Genomic DNA, 8,455 nt, shown 5'->3' on the forward strand with positions numbered 1-8,455 from the left:
CTGGTGTCTGTAATAAATACCTCGCTGTACTTTATTTTGCGATAAAGAATTTATATTATGACCGTGAGACAAAATCCCCCTTAACCGTTCCGTTAAGTTATATGACGGAATGCGTTAAATTATCAAAATACCTTATTAAGCATTTTCTATTTTCTGTTTTTGCCCTTTTTTTTCTTCAAACCTATTTAACTTATTCTTTTTCCTTTCTTCTTTCTTTTCCCTCCCTCACCGTCCTCTCTCATTCTTTCTCTCTCCCAAATCTCTCCCAACGCACGCCATAAGCAGGGATTCTCTGCTCATCCGCACTTCTGCCTATAAAGACGCTCTAACCTCAGAGAGTGAAAGATAGCATCATCATAGCCTACAAGAAACAGTGAGTTAGGGGAACCCAAATCAGAAACTACAAATTCAGTGAAGATTGCAGAGACAACTTATACGGTCTGGTTTGGGAGTTGGGACTGGTTCTTATTAACTTATCAGCTGGGCACCGGGTCTACCCCAACCCAGACCCATTAAAAAGCAAAAAAATAATTGTATTCGTCTATTCCACAACTGGGTAATATTCTACGGGAAGGGGAAAGATGAGAAGCGTATTGAGTAGTTCAAACATTCTGAACATTGAATATGAAGATCATCTCCTGGTCCTGGTAGTTGGATTCCAGTAGTAAGCTTCCATAATCTTGATAGCTGACGCCTGACCCAATTTCTCTGAAGAATAGAGCGAGCGTTGGCCCCTCTGAGTAACAACACTCCCGGCTGGATTTTTATAGCATGACCCAATTCCAGTGTAATCTTGCCTTGCTGCCATTCTCTCTAAACAAATTAAGTGTCGAAATTTAATTTAAACTATAAACCAATGGTGGCTGATGGTAGCCAATAAGCACTCTCCTCTTAGTTCATCTTCGAGGCGAGGAGGAATGCTCGTACCGTTTATGGAATGATGCAAGGGTCTCGGTTCTGATAGCCATGAAGGATAGTCGAAATTTAACATTCGCTTAGGGTAGAGAGAGGGGAGAGAGTGAGATCGGGGAAGATGAATAGTATTTTTCTGTTCTGAATAGTTATTATAAGGATAGTATGGATATTAAAAATATTATAATGGTTTTTTTGAATGAAAGGCTAATGAAGGGTGGTTTTTGTCTCACGGTCATAGTACGAGAGAGTTATCCCAAAGCAAAGTAGTGAGGGATATTTGTCACAGACCCCTTAGTACAGGGGGGTCTTTATAATTTACCAAAAAAAGATGACCATCCTTTGATGATGATCCTCAAGTCCCATGTGATGATTGAGCCTAAATGATGCTTAGACGTATACATGTAGGGAAAATTTATGATGACCAATCAAAATATATTCATGTATTACGAGAAGGCACGTGGGCACACTTGAGGCGAAATACTCCCTCCACCTTCGGGATTATCGTACATGATATTTGTAGTGCATCTCACTTATTCATCTTCTTACACCAACCAAAAGGTGACAAAATTTAGACAGATCTCTTGTAATACCGACACGTCATCACAAGGTGTTTTGTTCCCGCGAAAATTCTTGGTAGTGTACACGTTGTCCACTGTCACAGACCCACAGTGTCATGAGTTGTATGGCATTAATTATGAGTTGTAAAGAGAGAGAGGGGCAGAGCCGCAGAGGCCAGAGGGGCGCCCCGGGCCCGGAAAGGGAAGGATGCTTTGACAATCACACAAACAATTGATCCAACGGTGTGGAAAGGAAATAACATATGTCAGTTGTGGTGCTCCGTGTAGCGTTAGATCAAGAGCTGACGATTACAACACAAGGATGAAGGATGTTCTCTTATAGGGTATGTTAAGTAGCTAGCTAGGCCTAGGCCTAGGGGTATGGTTTGGTGTTGATTGAATCTGAGTTGCACTACACGCTAGGTAGGTTTTTTTCTTGTTTTTGTTTATATCAAGATTTTGGCGTGGCGCGGAAGCTGCGGAACATCCGATGCGACCATTAGTGCTGTCGGACACGCATTGACGCATACGTAGCTTTGAACGTGTTAGTGTTACTTTACTAGTATAACAAAAAAAACCAAAAGAAAAACGTTTTATATGCACAAAAAATTATTATATTGGATTAAAGTAAACTTGACAGGAAACATTTATTTTTTCTTGATAATTACAGGAAACATTTATTTAATACAAGTAATTAAAATGTTAAACAACTAATGCACTTCAAGGGTCATCTCGTCTGAGGCAACATCACAAAATCATCGTCACACTGTACCCTTGCGTTGGAAACATCTCTTATATATTTTTTAATTGGGGGAAGATATTCGCCATGACATCAAATCAGCCCTCCACATAATTGCCCCTCACAATCTCATTTATCATGCAGGTAGAGTTGTTCATTTGACTCGATTTGGTCCAATTCGATCCAGTTAAATGTGACTCTACTTATAAATGGATTGGATCCAAATTGTCATGTTTGGTGTCTCATTCCGTATGGTCTTTGGACTGTTTACAAGTTAGGCTGATTGTATCATAGTCTTTTTCTATTTGATTTATAACAAATCTAGCTGCCAAAAGCTAATGACATGAGAAGCCTAAAATGGGCGAATTTCGGGAAGCTCTAAATAGAGCTTTTCATGTCTCTCTCGGTTTGTTGTTGTGTGGAAAGCCGCACGATAGGGCTGAGCAAACAGTTTATTTAGTTAAAAATCGAATTAAATAAATCAAAATTTTTAAAACTAGAGTTTTAAATGAAAAACCAAAATAACCAAAATTGAAAATTTTGGTTCGGTTTTCAGTTCAAACCGAATTTCAACACTATATATATTTTAATATAATATATATATTATAGACAATAAACTTTGGTTAGTTCGGTTTTTTCAATTAATCGAATTTCTAAACATGAAAACCGAAATTTTACAAAATCGAAACCAAAATTTTCGATATGGTTTTTTGGCTTTAACCGAATAAAGCTCACCCCTAATGCACAAAAAGACATGCGGTATCCAAACTAGCTTCGGGCTGCTCAAATCTTAATGCAAAAGCTCAATGCGTCTTTTAATTGCTAGAGTTACCAGAAAATCTTTCCAAAAAGATTTACTGATGGTGCGCAATCCGGTCGGTCCTAGCTGTCAACGACCTTGCCTATGACTGGAGCAACAGGTGCCTGAAACGGGGAAGAAGGTGAGGAGTCTCCGGGGAGGAACCCGGTGAGAGTGCTCCGAAGCTCAAGTTAGTATTTCCTCGAAGGCAAGATAAAAAACCAGATGGCGCAAAGTTATCACATACCTCTCTTCTTGGGGGCAAGGGGGCCTTTTATAGCCACTTCGCACACTCACTCCCAAGCTCCTGTCAGGTCGGGTATCATTACCTGCACTTCTACCAGTTCGAGTGTCATCACCTCTACTGGGGCAGAACCGCCACTGCTCTCTTTGTCGGAGCCGTCTCTATAACTGGAGGTGGCGGTGGCAGGTGGCCGTTGAAGTGCGGCTATCAAGCGTCAGATCCCAAGTTAGTCAGGTGCGTCGCCTCAGGATATGGACACCTTTGGTGTCAGGTACGGTACGGTTGTTTAGTTCGGCGACCTGGAGATGAAGTGCTAGAGTGTTGTGCAAGGTGAAGTCTTGAGTTTGGATAGAGGTGTGGCCCGAACTGCCCTAGGGTGGGCCAGTTTGGATTGTTGCCATTTGCGCTCCTCGTAAGGCTCGGGGTCAAAGGAAGAGTTTGGGGAGCTCGGACCACTGGTTCCTCTTTTTGGAGCTCGTGCCTGGGGCGTACTGTCGTGCCGAGTTGTTGTCACTGCCACGTGTTGAGTGGTTACGAGGTCGGGCCAAATCTTCCTTCATCACTTGCCAAATGGCCACTTCAAGGGTCATCTCACCAGAGGCAACATCACAAAATCATCATCAAACTATACCCCTTGAAATGTGAATGAATGGGATTAGATTGGATTTGTAGGTAGAGGTGTCAATTGGACTGGATTTGGTCCAACCTGATCCAGTTCAATGCGAGTCCACTTACAAATGGATTGGACCCAATCCAATCCATTAAAATGTAAATGAATTGGATTGGATCCAATCCAAATCGAATGAAATATAAAAAAATATATATAAAAAACAGTACATATAAACAATTACAAAAATATATTAAAATGAAGAAAATATGAAAATTAAAAAAAAATACCCTTTAGCATTGAAAAAACACTTTTGTGAAAGTGCTTTGATAAAAAAAAACACTGTTGTAAACTTTTATGAAAGTACTTCGTAAAAGTGTTTTTGTAAAAGTATTTTTATAAAAGTACTTCTGTATAAGTGCTTTTGTAAAAGTACTTTCATATAAGTTCTTTTGTAAAAGTAAGTAGTTTTATAGAAGTGCTTTTATAAAAGTACTTTCGTAAAAGTGCTTTCATAAAAGTACTTTCATAAAAGTGATTTTATATTGGCTTTAGTTTTGACCAGTTTCAAATTGGACATGGGTTTGGCCTCATGATTGGATTATTGGCAATTTGGTTTAGGTCCAATTCAAACCAATAAGAATATGAACCAATTTATTTTGGATTGGCCCAAACCAATTGGACATGGGTAAAAGTACTTTCATAAAAGTGATTTTATGCCAACTTCAGTTTTGATGGGTTTCAAATTGGGCATGGGTTTGGTCTCATGATCAGATTATTGGCAATTTGGTTTAGGTCTAATTCAGACCAATAAGAATGTGGACCAATTTATTTTGGATTGGCCCAATCCAATAATTATAATGGACTATCCAAATCTGATTTGATAAAGTTTGGATCTGATTGGATTCAACCCAAAACCGGTCGATTGACACCCCCAGGGTTACAAGAGTTATAGGAGGAAATTTGAATTGATCCCCAACAATTCCAAAAATAAATATTTTTTTAATTAAGGTTTGGTTTGCAGGAATAGGGGGTTTGGAATTAGAATCGGAATGGGCTATTCCAATTCTAACTATTTGGTTGGATGGAATCGGAATCCAATTCCTGTTGGAATGGCATTCCCAACCCCTTCTTGGGAATGAAATGTCACTCTTGTTGATTCCAATTCCCATTCCCATTCCTGTTTGAACCAAAGAAACTATGGGAATGGACCATTCCAAATCCGATTTCGAATATGAACCAAACGGCCCCTAAGACTCATAAATATTATAAGTGTAAAATATGAAAATATCCCATGAGGTTTCAATTTAACAAAAAAAAAAAAACTTCCAATTAACTATATTTCCTCATTGTTTCAGTAACAAGACTTGGAATTTATGAAATTGCCCTTAATACTCATTAGGGCATCCTTTTTTATAATTCAAAATGTCATATTTGTCTTCCAAATTTCACTCTACTTTGACATAATTTACAAAGTAAAATTACTTTGTTCTTTTTATTTTGACCTATGGAACCTTTTTAGTTCAAAGTTAAAAGTTCATTTTGGATAATTTAATAAATCTTCTTATGAATTGATAAACACAAGGGTAAATTGGTTATTTTCAAATAAAACTAACGCATTATGCCAACGTTTCCGATACGGGATAATGATAGAAGGGAAGTAATTACAAGTTTTTTCCAAAAACTACGGGAGAGGTTTTTCAAAACCAATCGGCAGCTTGATAAGTTTCTCTAAATGCATGAACATGAGAAAATGATGATACACTCCTATTTCCTGATGATGACAAAAACATTCTTCAATAAGATTTCTTATTCTCTAAAAACAACTTCTTAGGGCACAAAATAATTATATTGAATCTTCCTCACTCAGCTATATTTGTTGTAATAATGCCAATCGGCTTGGCTTTTAATTCTAAGAACTTTAGAAAACCTAGTAAGCAAAATTGCCTGGAGGCAAGAATGGTACTTTTGCTAATCTTTGTTAGTTAAACATATATATTAAATATTTAAGGCTGTGTTTGGGCTGAAAGAAAAGGTAGATTTTTTTTCCCATTTGCAACCAAACACAACCTAAAGTAAAATTCAATTTAGGGGATGTGAGAGTTGTTTTTGCTTTCAAAAACAAAACCAATCATGTTGTGGAAAACCACCTTATAGATTCACATCGCAAAATAACATTTCAAGAATTCAAAATGTTCAATCATTTAAAAAAAAAAAGAAAAGAAAAAAAAAAAACACCTTTATTATTGAGCATAGACGGGCGGTTTATTGGCTAATGGTTTATGAGTTATGACGAAGGTGGGGTTTGATCCAAGTCCGAGATTCAAGTTTTCTAACTCCCCATGACTTTACCAACCCAGACAGCCGACGCCCTGATAGAACAGTTATATATAAACAACCAATTTGACCAGTTACTCCAAAGTTTGGTAAGCATAGAAATTCTCATGAGCTAGACAATTTAATTATAAAACTTCTAAGTCAATGAGCATATATTCAAATTAGAGGATCGATTTATAAAACTTCTAAGCCAATGATAATTAAACTAGTAGTATTTGTATTTTGTATAACAAATTATGACTTTTTAATTTCATGATCACACACAGCAGAAGTGAGTGATGAAAAACTATTGTTTGACGATAAGAAATAAAGTTAATATATATATATATATAGTAAGAAATGTTCACAAACTTATCAGATTCTAGTTTAGGGCAGCACCAGAAATGATAGTTAGGTCTGAGATTGATTGACTTATTATATTGGCTGGGTCTGTGACGACTCTGTGAGGGAATAGGAGGCGATGCATGGCTCGGGTTCATTGATTGAGGATGAACAATGGGCCTGGCTAAAACTAAACTAAACTTCAGGCTTCAGGGTACGTAATAAATATCTTTTTAATTTCGTTATAATTTTATTTGGGTCTCTATTCGAGCTTGGTGGGTAAGTCTAAACAGTTGCAAAGATCCAGAGGTGAGAGGTGGTTGTATTTGTATATATATTGAAACTAAAAAGTTGCAGAAGATAGATGAAGTCAAAACATGCATGCATGATTCCCCCGTCAACAAAGTTGAAAATAATGTGGTCTATCTCTGTGAGGGAGATGGGACATCACATATTCACATACATCATACTTGACTTGACCAAATTCACTGGTTTCATACTAATAATACACACGCCAGTGCTTTGGATTTGTGCCTAAATTCCTCCGGTCCATACATCTCTGCTTCCAATATCCTAAGGTAATAGAAATTAAGAAAGAGTAGAAGTAGCTTTCGTTTAATTGCCAGACGGCAGCGCTGCTTTGGGCAGGACCGCTGGAGGTAGACAGACCGCTTCGGCCATGGCCCATGAGTAAGTAAGAGAGCAGTAATTTATTAGTGATGTTGAGAGATTTTGAAGACTACTGCTAGATCTGATCAGAAGTCAAAAGAATGGACGCCCGAGGGAGTAGTATTTAATTTAATTGGCTTGTTAGGACGAGCAGTACTTTGAGTTTGAGTTGTTGTTGTTGTGGTGGTCTACATATACTTTTAGACTTTGGTAACGGGAGTCTATATTAGTATTAGAGGTGGATTAGTCAAAGTCTTTTAATCATTTTAAAATAAGTCGATCAAAAGGTGGTGGTGGTGGTGGTGTTGCACCTTGCACCTTGCACCCACGGCCCGCCAGATGACAAGAGTGGCGGAAGTACTGTAGGGGCTGCATTTTCAACCCTTTTGCTTATGCGCATCCACTCATGCTTGTGCGTTTACACATAGCATGCTAACTGTACTGCGGAAGATACACGGCAAAGGTAAGGTAATTAGGGGGTTAATTTGATGGTTGCTACTACAATGCCATCCCATGCTTCAAACCAATTACTGCATTACAGTATGGGTGGTCCTGGCTGGGAGTGTCAATTGGACTGGAGTTGGTCCAATCTGATCCACTCCAATGCTGAGTTCATTACAAATGGATCGGGTATATTCCAATCAAACGAATATTTTGGAACAGTTCAATTTAATGTATGGACCCGTCCATTTATTTTAATTTAGATTGGTTCCAATCTAAATCTAGTCCATTAGCACCTATATTCTTATCTTTTACCAATGGATCAGATATTAGTTCAGTCTAACCCAATTCAATATAAATTCATTATGGATGGACCAGGTCCAATCTAATAAACTAATGATCATGGCTAGGCCAAGGTGGAGCTATGCACTTATGTTAAAGGCCACAACCTGTGTGCATGCTTGGATATATATATATTTATAATTCAGATAAGGCTTAGATGATGATGACTTGGATATATAAATGTATCAAATTCAAGCCTATCTATTATATATATAGGCTACCAAATTGAAGTCTAAATTGGATTCGGATATACTACCGTTCACATTTGATCTGATACATTTGCAGCACTATAACGTCGTAATATTAAATATGCAACTTTTGACTGCCTTTTAAAGTTTTTATTTTATTTTATTTATTGTTGAAGGAGAGGAGGATAACTTGTGTTGGATTAATCTCTTTTTCATGAAGGTAGTTTTTTTAATAATTATTAAAGATGTATAGTCGTAGGGTTGATTTTGTCAATGGATTCATGTCCTTAGCTTTT

The sequence above is a fragment of the Nelumbo nucifera genome, chromosome 6 (assembly GCF_055504915.1).
Source record: "Nelumbo nucifera cultivar China Antique chromosome 6, China Antique-T2T, whole genome shotgun sequence".
NCBI classification, from domain to species: Eukaryota; Viridiplantae; Streptophyta; class Magnoliopsida; order Proteales; family Nelumbonaceae; genus Nelumbo; species Nelumbo nucifera.